Here is a 12,426-nt window from a genome sequence, read left to right on the forward strand (position 1 = left end):
CAAACATCTTTATATGATGTGGTTGTGTCATTATATTATGTGCTTGTAATCTTATATCATGTGGTTCGATTAACTTCATTATATGATGTCGAAACGTCATTATATGATGTGCTTTCATCGTCGTTATGGTCAATGAACATGATTACGATAAGAATGATTACTGTCTACGTCATAACTGATTCCGATCTGCTTCTGCAGAATTAATATAAACCCGGATCAAATATGTAGCTATCGTCTGGAAAATGATTGAGATGTAAAAAGAAAAAAACCTTAACATGTTTGTTTCGAGATTTAAGATGAAAAAAATCACACCAGATATTATTGGAAAATTTTCAAATTGTGAATTGCAAAGTTTAGTTTTAATCAATGGGTCTACAATAATGAACATACGAGGTCTGCAATAATCGGCATACAGTTAAAGTTATTAAGTTAAAGAAATGATTCTTTTATGCCATGCTCTATGCTCATTGTACTAGGCTTATATTTGACAATATCTTTATATTTTGCGTTAGCGGCTTTTGTTTTTTAAAGAAGTAAATACATGAATTTCCAGTATGTTCATTGTTTTGTAAAGTTTGCTTTGCTGATAATTTTAGCTGTGGAAGTTTGTCTTTATATATCACTTTTCTGAAGAAAGACACAAAAATGGACAAAAACCAGACATTGATAGGGTAATGACTAATATGATGGACCAGTCATTTGCAACACCCATAAAGAGGGGATAGGAAGAAAATAAGGAATCCTTTAATTTTGATTTTTTTTTAAATAAAATGGTGGTATTTAATTGTTTATATTTATAGATTTGACGCAGTATAATGTTTTTGCGATGTGTTCGTTGTCCGTAAATACTTTGTTGCCAGACAAAAACTTTTTAGAAATAAGGGGCGCCAAAACGGCACTTAAAACAAGCAATTCTTATGGTTCTTTGATATGCTGAATCTAGCAATATATTTCTATTTCGGATATTGGACAATATAATAGGTAATTGCCAAATTTCAACTTTTGGAAATCTTAGACCACATTTATTATGTGTCACAAACCTATGATGTGTCAGATATTGAATGATAAATTAATTCAAATTCAGACCTGTATAAAGCTGGAATGGTTATGTCCATACTTGCCCTTACTGCTTAGGGTTTGACCCTCATCGTACTCTGCCCCCCCCCCCCCCCCCCTCGCCAGTAAAAATAATAGTTTCGACTGGAAAGACGTCAATTTTACGCATAGCTCCGCTAGCCAAATCTAAATCCTTATTTTTTCAACAAATACTTTCTTCTAGCAGAGTATGGTTTCATCTGAAACTAGTAATATTGAATGAAGGTGTGATAAATATCAATGAGACCATAACCGGCATATCCAAATTAAATTCAAAGTCGCAAACAACTTCCACACTTGAGGTTCTAGATCCACTATTGACGTGCTATTTTAAACTTATATAATGCAAAAGGAATTTAATGTGTTTTTTTGTTTTGTTATTACGAACAAATGTATTGAGAAAGGTGTATGTAATTGTTTTTTTAGGGGGGGGGTGTAAAGTTTATGTCTTTGGAATGATTGTGTTTTTTCCCCTATTTCACGGTAATTCCTTGGAAAAAGATAGAGGAATTTCCATCTTTCCTACCCCGTCCCCTCCACCAATGATGAAAATGACAATAATTATAATATACTTATTTTTAAATCTGTTCTTACAATATAAAAAAAAAAAGAAGATGTGGTATGATTGCCAATGAGACAACTCTCCACAAGAGACCAACATGACACAGAAATTAGCAACTATAGGTAACCGTAAGGCCTTCAACAATGAGCAAAGCCCATACCGCATGGTCAGTATAAAAGGCCCCATGATGTTAATGTAAAAAAATTCAAACAAGAAAACTATTTTGCTAAGAAAAGGTTTCTCTATAAATAAGTATCAAAATAATATGCAATAAAACAACAAAACACATAAGGGCCAAAATTGCCCAAAATGGGACCATAAAACTTACCATAGAATATATTCAGACACATTGCACTATTATTATTTTAATCTATTGAAGTTTTAAAGATAAACGCAAAAGATTAAAAGTCACCGCCGTAAATCTTCACTTAGAAAAATTGAAAACACAACTCTCTATCTTTCAGAGACCACCAGGCCTCAGTAAACAAAAAATAAATACAGTGTTTTTATGTTCATTCAGACACAAATCTAATTAAAGTACAGATATTGTGTGTCCAAGCTATGCTTACGCGGATCTGAAAACGCTCCATTCTATTTTCTGTTTAAAGACCATTGGGATTCTTGGTTTTGTCGGATTTATATACACCTTCAAAAATGTGAAGGCCGAATTTCATTGGCTGATGTAATATTTACTAGAACAAACAGTATCAAAGGACGGAAGTACTGAAGATCGGATGACCGCAAGTTCTCGCGGATGGTCACACGCACTTGTTTAAATGAAAATCACATCTCGATACCTGAAAGTGAGGTTAACTTACAGAAATATATTTTTTCTGAGACAAGTTCGTGCTTGGATGATAAATAAATGACAGGGAATTCAACCTCACTGTAATCACAAATATATTGTAGTGATACAAATCAGTATACTCTGGTTTGTTGTTATATATTAAATTAATACTTGTATATATATAACAGTTACATGTATACATAATTTTGATTCAAATGCTATAGCATTCTATTCTTCTATTCTAATAAAAGTGCAGTGCAAGTGCATGGCGAAAACTCATCTGTAATAATTCGGATTTTCTAATAGTTTGGATTTATTTAGGCATTCATTTTTCCCGCATAAACGTTCTTGAGATATTCTTCCGCATGCGTTAACACAAAAAACACAAAAGTCAAATCTCTGTTGCGACAATACATCGGAATCCCCTCACGGTCATCGTGATGTAAACATGAAGTGTGGGCAGGAGGACGTGTACTTCCTTGTTCCAGGACAAACATATTTTTCGACTTTAATGAAAAAACTCTTTTTTTTTTTAAATAATATGGTTATTTTTTTTAATTTCATTATTGTTTTATTTTTTCTCTCATTTTCAATGGAAACAATTATTTTGATTCCCTCCTGAAAAAGATAAAATATCTTTCAAGAAACTTGGAATCAAACATTTACAAAAAAACATGCCCCCCCCCCTTTTCCCCCGCAATCACCCGCCAAAAAAATCAATGGTCAGTATGTTAGCCCTGTTCACGGAGTTGTATATCTGAACGGCTTTCCTTTTATATTACGGGTAACTGTCTAGTGGCGGTGCTTTCATGGTAGCATGTTAGCCTCTAGTGTTGCTGGTCGTAGGTTCGAATTCCGGCCGGTTCAAAACCAAAGAATTTAAAATTGGTATTTGCTGCTTCCCTGCTAAATTAAGGAGTAAAATCGAAGACTTGTTCGGCTCGGAATCAGAATAATATGTCCGGGTAACACCGTAAGGTAAAATGGATTTCTACGAAGAAGCATGTTAAAAATCCGACTCAGGGTGTCGGTCTATTACAAAACGGGTTAATATTCATTTCACATTCATATGTTCCAATACGAATATGCACCTGTCCCAAGTCAGGAGCCTGTAATTCAGTGGTTGTCGTCAGTATTTGTTCTTCGTTCATTTTTTGTACATAAATAATGCCGATAGTTTTCTCGTTTGAATTCTTTTACATTTGTCATTTCGGGGCCTTTTATAGCTGATTATGCGGTATGGGCTTTGCTCATTGTTAAAGGCCGTACAGTGCACTATAGTTGTTAATTTCTGTGTCATTTGGTGTCTTGTGGAGAGTTGTCTCATTGGCAATCATACCACATAGTCTTTCATATATACATGTATATATATATATATATATATTAATTTTCCGCTGGACGTCAAGCACACATTCATAATCATGTAAGTGTTAAATAAATGCATGAAAACATAATAAAAAGATGCAAGCAAATGTCATGCACCGAGTTGAAGGTCATCACATATCTCCTTTAATTCCCTTTTTTTTTGGGGGGGGGGGGGGGGGGGGCTCGGTGGCCGAGTGGTCCAAGTATCTAGCCTGTCAACACTTACATGTAGGTTGTGAGTTCGACTCCCACACGTGACAGGTAAGCTCGACTCCAATCTCCATTGAATAGAATTATTAGTTTTCCTACCGAAAGTCGGTGGTTCTTTCCGGGGACTTCAGCTTCCTCCGTCAATATAAACTCACTGCCACGAAATGCCACATGGTAATGTTGAAAGTGGCGTTAAAAAACAATCAATCAACAAATTAATCAACCAATTATCCATACCGGTATAATTATATATGCAAGAGAGGATAATTTTGTAGCTATCGTTATAAAATATTTTTAAAATTGACTTTGAGTTCATTGGTGTCTTTTGCAATGAATAGAAATAGGAAGATATGATATGAGTGCCAATGAGACAACTCTACATCTGGGCCATGATGTGTAAACAGTAAACAATTATAGGTTAAATTACGGCCTTCAACAAGGAGCGTTTACTCAAACCGAACAGCAAGCTATAAAAAGGGCCACACAATTTGTTTTGTCATATTTCCGCCGCTGCCGAGAAATTCTTCAACTAGTTCCTGCATTAATTGATCTTAATCTTCTGCCGAAATGTTTGAAACGATAATTTTTGTTAAAATGCACTGTCTCACTTTATCTTAAAAATGCACTTTCGCTTAAAAGATTTAAAACGTAATAAGTTAACTGTATGCTCATTATTGTAGATCCCGTATATTCATTATTGTAGACCCATCGATTAAAATTCATAATTTGACAATTTTCCATCAATATTTGGTGTGATTTTTTTCATCTTAAATCGAGGAACAAACATGTCAAGGTTTTCCTCTTTTTAGATAAAATAAGATTTGATCCGGGTTTATATCAATTCTGCAGAAGCAGATCGGAATCAGTTATGACGTAGACAGTAATCATTCTAATCGTAATCATGTTCATTGACCATAACGACGACGAAAGCACATCATATAATGACGTTTCGACATCATATAATGAAGTTAACCGAACCACATGATATAAGATTACAAGCACATAATATAATGACACAACCACAACATTAAGATGTTTGCACATCATATAAGGTAAAATGCACATCATATAAGGATGTTTGCACATCATATCAGTACATTTGCACATCATATAAGTACATTTGCACATCATATAAGTACATTTGCACATCATATAAGTACATTTGCACATCATATAAGTGTAGTTGCACATCATATAAAGATGTTTGGACATCATATAAAGATTTTTGCACATCATATAAAGATGTTTGGACATCATATAAATATACTTGCACATCATACAAGTACATTTGCACATAATATAAGTATATGTGCACATAATATAAGAATATTTGTACATCATATAAGAATGTTTGCACATCATATAAGTATGTTTGCACATCATATAAGAACATTTCCACATCATATAAGTATTTATGCACATCATATAAGTATATTTGCACGTCATATAAAGGTGTTTGCACATCATATAATGACAAGTGCACATCATATAGAGATACATGCACATCATATAATGAAAAATGGTCATAACAAGACAGTTTTGGCGTTCCATAGCTAACACATATATAATACATTTTATACTAAGTTGAAAACAATTTCACAAAATTTTACAAAAATGTCCACTTTTATCATGATTTGTTCTTCGATCATCCGGGATATTTTCAATCAAAGATAACGAATTTAAAATTTCTTTTGATACGCCTTATTGTTTTTACCTATAACACAGAAGATATGGTGTGATTGCCAATAAGACACAAATGTTTTTTTTAAAAGATGTTGGATTTCAAAAATAATCAATGCAATGTGGAACGAAACAGCCATTTATGAGCGAAATTACCCAGTTACATCTTATTTATTTCTTTTTTAGAACTTGATATTGACAATCGCTAATGGTATCATTTTAAGCATAAAGAACTAACCCGTGGTAAAATCACGATAAATTGAAGCCCCATTCTAGCTAATAATTAATACTCTGTCTAACAATTTAAAAATTTTACGACAACATCCAAAATCCTAGCGATGTCACATTAAGTCGTCAGGGATATCCTCATACAAACATCATTGAATTTAATCTGTTTTGACCTGCCTAACTATCTCTTCCTCTTTTTTTGTGATAAAATTTTCGATTAATAAGAACTCCAATAACAAATTAAAAACCAATTGTTCAGAGAACAATTGAAGGTCTTTCCATCAAAACAATGCATTTTGATATGAAAAGTTGTGAAACTAAGTTTAAAATGTCATTTCAATCGTCAAATGATAGCTCCTAGTAAGCTGATTCCAAAAATATATTGTTTCCATACATTTTTTTAAACAAGGGAGATCATTTGTTACTTCCGGTTTGAAAAATGTTACTTCCGATTATATTTGAATATTTACTTGACACTGATTCCAAAAATATCTGGTTCTATATACTTTAATATTAATAAAGTACAAAAAAATAGCTATTTCCGGTTTACAAAAGGTCACTTCCGGTTGTTTTTTACAAGGTTGAATGGTTTGATACCTTTTTCTAAAAGTTGTATATCTTTATCATGTATACATATAGAATAAAAGCAAAGGTCAAAATCTAGAACGTCAAATTAAGCTATGACCTTGAGATCAATTTCAAGGTCATAAACCAAGGACCTCAAATCAAAAGACCATAGGTCTTTATTATATTTAGTTAATGAGTTATATCACCAAACGCGTATTTTTAAATACAAGAGGGGAGAAAACTCCCTTTTACATTCAACGTACGCTTGCAATCAAAATTTACATCTTACGACATGTCGCAACTAACAATTTAGTAAAAATAATTTGTTGATATCTTATACAGTCTTTGGATATAAGTGAAAATAAGCCAAATTCAAATATTAGAATATGACCTTGACCTTTGACCTTGACCTAATTTTCATTTTTTGGGACCAAGGACCTCAAATCAAAAGATCCTAGGTCTCTATCACTTATGATTTATAAGATAGAAATTCATATCACTTATATCAGATGCATAAGGGGTGTGTGGAATAAACTAAATAAGTCGTATATGTACTTTGCGTTGTGTTTACTTTGCGTATAATATTTACAATGGCGAAGCCCATACAAGGTGTAAGCAACGTCACAAACATGTGAACGTAAATACGGGAAACGTAACGTTATAACTTCGAACTATTCTCAACATACTGGGGCCCGCAAAGTGTATTTATGTACAAAACAATAGAATATTACTTTTAAATGTTCATCAATAAAGAAAAGAAATTTAATTTTACACTTGCAGGAATTACTTCATTACCGCAGATCGTTATGTCGGACAATGCGCTTTCTTTTATTTCAGCGTCACAGGAGATAAAACGGCTATGTGAGTCAACGAAAATTGAAGAAGCTTTATCTTCTTTTGGAGTCGAATGGAGATTCATTCCGAAGCGTGCACCCTGGTTTGGAGGGTGGTGGGAGAGATTAATTGCACTTACAAAAACAAATTTGAAAAAGACACTAGGACGTGCGTTAATCAATTTGGATATGTTACAGACATTTGTTACAGAAATAGAGAAAATTCTGAACGACCGACCACTAACATATGTTTCTACAGACATTATTGATAGTGAACCGTTAACACCCGCGCACCTGTTGTATGGACGCCGAGTTACAACATTACCGTATCCACGTACCGAAATGGACAACATTAACGAAACATATACATTGACTGCTTCAGATATTTAAAAACGTGCTCAAAGATTATCTACACTTATCGAACATTTTTGGAACCGTTGGAAATTTGAGTACTTAACCTCACTTCGAGAATTTCATAAAAAGACTGGAGACAATAAGATTAACATTAAAGTAGGAGATGTAGTTCAAGTGCATGACGATAAACCGCGAATTAAATGGAAAACAGCAGTAGTGGAGGAAGTTGTTACTGGTAACGATGGTTTAGTGCGTTCGGCGATAATCAGATCGAACAGTGGCCGAACTTCACGTCCGATCGTCAAACTCTATCCTCTAGAAATAAACAAAGTAACACCATCTGATGAATATATGGAAGAACCAAACAACGAAGAAATACCGACAAGAACATTGCCCTTGCGGAAGGCATCAATTCGTGCAAAGGAAAGAATAAAATCATGGACTCGTTAAAGTTTAATTCAGATTCCTATTTTTGTGTTTTGTCTCTCACGGTTATCGAATGTAACTTCTTTACTCGGTGTACCTTTTCTATTAGCGCTTGTCAAAAACGATGCGGTCATTGCAGTAGGCTGCATTGAATCCATAAACGACGACGAGCGTTGTCCAGCTTCAATTATAGTGATTTCTTTCAAAATTCCACGTCTCAAATCAATCAATTCCCAATTATCGGAACCGTTTTCACGAGCTAAGTGTTGTCGTATTTCTGACGGAAGCTTGTTCAGTATTATCGGAATAAGTAATGCACCATACGATTCTCCGGAGCGGCCTAACGATTCAAGACCTCTTATGTATGCCTCTAACTTGTCGTTATAACCCCTTAGACTGAGTAGGTTGTTTTGTGGTGCTCTAAGTTCTAGCATAGCTTGCATATAAGCATTTGTAATCTTATGCGATTGTCCGAAACGCTCCTTTAAAAGTTTAATAGCTTCCATGTAATTTGAGTTTGTGAGCGGTAACCCGTCAATAGTTCTTGCAGCATCATTAACAAGCTGGGATTTTAAATAACTAAATTTCTGTACGTCTGTGAGTGTTACATTGTAATGGACGGAAGATTCAAAAGAGTCCCAAAATGTTTGCCAAGTCAGAATTTCTCCGTTAAACATGGGTAGTGTACGTTTCGGCAAATGGTGATTTTGGTTGCTAGGTTGCTGAACGGGATACATTTGTGTTGTGTACGGAACAGAACTGTGTTGATTAATGTTTTCAAAAGTGTGAGAAGGTAATGCGTGATCATGCGGTGGGATATCATTATCAGTACATAATTTGTTTGCGAATGTTTTCCGTAAATGTCGTATTTTGGTGTTCAAAAAGAATTTGTACTCATCTGCATTTAGAATTTCTTCCTCGATGTCCTCCTCCTTTAAAGAATTCATAATATCTTCGTCCAATGCACTAATAATTTTCTGTTTTTGAATTAATGTTTCTAAAAGTTCAGCACTTTCTTCATTGTCCAAGTTTGAATCATCTTCCGTTTTCCGTAAAAGTCTCTTTACTGCACTTTTGTGACCAGCTCTGACTGCTTTTGGCTTGCTGTCCATCTTATCCTGGGCACGGCACCATAAATGTGTGGAATAAACTAAATAAGTCGTATATGTACTTTGCGTTGTGTTTACTTTGCGTATAATATTTACAATGGCGAAGCCCATACAAGGTGTAAGCAACGTCACAAACATGTGAACGTAAATACGGGAAACGTAACGTTATAACTTCGAACTATTCTCAACAAGGGGAAATAACTCTCATATGGAGCGGTCATATCGCTTCGCTCAAAATAGGACAAATCATGCGAAGGATATAACGAGCAATTTTGTAAAATAAATTTGTCATAATCTTTTACGGTTGCGAAGGAGATGCGCTAACAAGGAAAACAGTGTTTGGGGAGATAACTCCTACAAAAAAAAGTATTCGTTTACGCAGGGTAAATTTCAAAAGCGCATAAACTGTTCGATATCAGATACCAAATATCTAAGCGACATATTGCGAAACAAATGTTTATCGCAAGAACAAAATTAGGCGGAAGAAAAAAAAAATAATCAGAAGAAAAACAATAGGTCTTTCCACAGAAAAGTGGAAAGACCTAATTAATTACTGATGTTTTGAAGAGTATTTATAATCTTATAAAAAAGAACAACGCAAGGAAGATAAACGTTGCCTAAAAATTTCTCTGGACTAAGTCAGGAATGTGACTGTTGTTTACCACTCGGTCCCTTGGTTGATAATGTTGTTTGTGTCAATTTTTATATCATTCCCTTTTTTGAATTTTTTGGTGTTCTTGTTATTCAATGTATAGTAAAAAAAAAGCGTCCTTACCAAAAAATAAACCAGTTACAGTTATTCCTACGATAATTGTCCATCTTGCTGAAAAGTAACAATATAACAGGTAAGCTTGTACATATTGGCCTGTACTGTATTCAATAAATTGAAATTGCGTAACTACATGTCAAAAATAACAGTTAATTTTTATGCGGAACATATGACACAATAACCGCATTGCATCAGAAACGGATATAAGAAGAATGTAGTGTTTTATAAATTAAGGCGACAGTAGTGTTGCGATTTCAGAAATACGCAGCATATCAAGGAACCATGTAAAAAAAACGACGGGATAAGCGTCTTCTGCTATGCACCAATCATCCCCCGTACGAGGAATACAAAATTAGTTAAATGAATAAGGGATAAGAGCTCTTTAAATATTTTAAGACTGCAAAATATTGCGAGTGCGCTATGCATGCGTCACCCGTCATACAAATCCTCACTCGGTCAAAATGTAATGATCGCGAATAAGAAATAATCTGTATAGTTAGAGTTTAGGCGTACATATTCGTATCTTAAGTTCTAAAACCGGAATAATTTTCGAAATCGAGTATAAAATGGGTTTCAACAGAAGCTTGATATATTATTAAACATGTGTCAATATCGAGTAACAGTTTCATAGATATAAAAAAAAATATTTAGGTTATGCCTTTTGTAGTACCTGGGGGTGAAATATTTTCTTTTCTTGTTAAGTCTAATGTATCTTGAGTCTGGTTTTGGTTTTCTTCTCTGTTTCTTTGCCTGTTAAGCCTGTAATATTCAAATTATTATCACATCAAATATAAGCATCAGTGTCTGTAAAAAATTAGATAACTAAAATACAGTACTTCAAGGAAAATTCCAACGGGATTAAATGCCAATAACAAAAACACGTCAAACGAATGAAAAACAACTGTCATATGAGTTTGAATGTGGAATATTCATTTTCTTATGTAGACAATGGCGGATTTAACCGGGTTTTATTGCAAGCTTAACCTCTCACTAATTTAGAGTAGCAATTGAAAAGAACGTCTAGATAAACAATTGCATATGATTACATAACATAGTTTATAGTTAAGTGTGGTTTAATCAAAGGAGTAGCAGATCAAGATTATTTACCTTTCATTTAAAATTGGTTTACAATGGGCTACAGATGTATTCATCACATGAATGCATTGGTAATCTGAAACAAATAAAACATTATAATTTGGAAACTTCTGCTATTTTTTGTATCTTTTTTCTCAGGATATATATTCGAACCAACGCATGCATATCGACGGGATATTATTTTTTTTCAGATTGGCATAACTACCGCCGTTAGATGTGTGATAATCAATTCATATCTCATATCTAATTCTTTAACTTAAAATAAAATATGTGCTTTTCTTTCCAGTTGTAATATATTTATTTCAATTGCTGGCCTTTTACTGAAAAATAAAAAAAGACTAATGAAAAAAAGACGCATTAGTGGCCTTCGGCTGTTTGTTGCTCGTCGGTCGCGTTGTTGCCGCTTCAACATATTACCACTTTGCATTCTCAATTGTATTCTTTCTAGTAAGTCTTTTTACTTTTCTTTGAAAGATTCCCATTTAAGTTAAACTAGTTTATATGTAAATATTGTCTTCAAACTTCTTTACATAAAATCTCGAAAATGACATTAACAGTTTAACTGAGACTGGTTGATGTTATTTATATGGTGAAACCGTTGATCTAAGACACAGTTTTGATTAATAGACATTTTTGGAAAAGATTGATTGTCCCTGTTTCATATCAACATAGAAAATATTACCTGGCGAAAGCATGTATTTTGAGTCAACACATGTCTTTACATAACATAAACAATCTTCCTCTGCTGGTAAACAAAAACATGGATTTCGAGGCTTTACAAGGAAATCGTAACCCCTCGTGTAATCACATCTGCATGAAATATCTGTATGACGATTTCCGTTTCCATAGAGAACTTGTCCTTCTTCATTACATGCAGACTTCAGAAAGATACAACCTGTACTGACATTTGTGTAAAACTTAATTGGCCAAGGATGATACCGCTCTTCCGAACGAATGTCTGCATCTAACCCTCCACGAAGAACACTTTTTCTACCTAGAAAAAATATCACTAATCTGTATAAGATAAACAAACTTCAAGACTAAAATTAAGCAAAACTATCTAATCAGTATTATAAAATTACAGAACTTTAAGATATCTTAAAAAACTGGCAAAATCAAACGTTCTCAATTAACGCAACAAATGCTAGTGCAATTTATTTTTCAAATCAATCCACCTTTTTAATCCAGGTCAAATACAAATAAAACTGGTTTTTTTCTGCTGAAATAGAGTTTACCAAATCTTCCAAATTGGTATGTTGCATATCTTCCTTTATAATTTTTTCGACAGAATGTAGTAAAATTGTTGGTTCTTTACGTTTCATCCAAAAGTTAGTTAAATAACGCAA

This window comes from Mytilus galloprovincialis, chromosome 11 (genome assembly GCF_965363235.1).
Source record: "Mytilus galloprovincialis chromosome 11, xbMytGall1.hap1.1, whole genome shotgun sequence".
NCBI classification, from domain to species: Eukaryota; Metazoa; Mollusca; class Bivalvia; order Mytilida; family Mytilidae; genus Mytilus; species Mytilus galloprovincialis.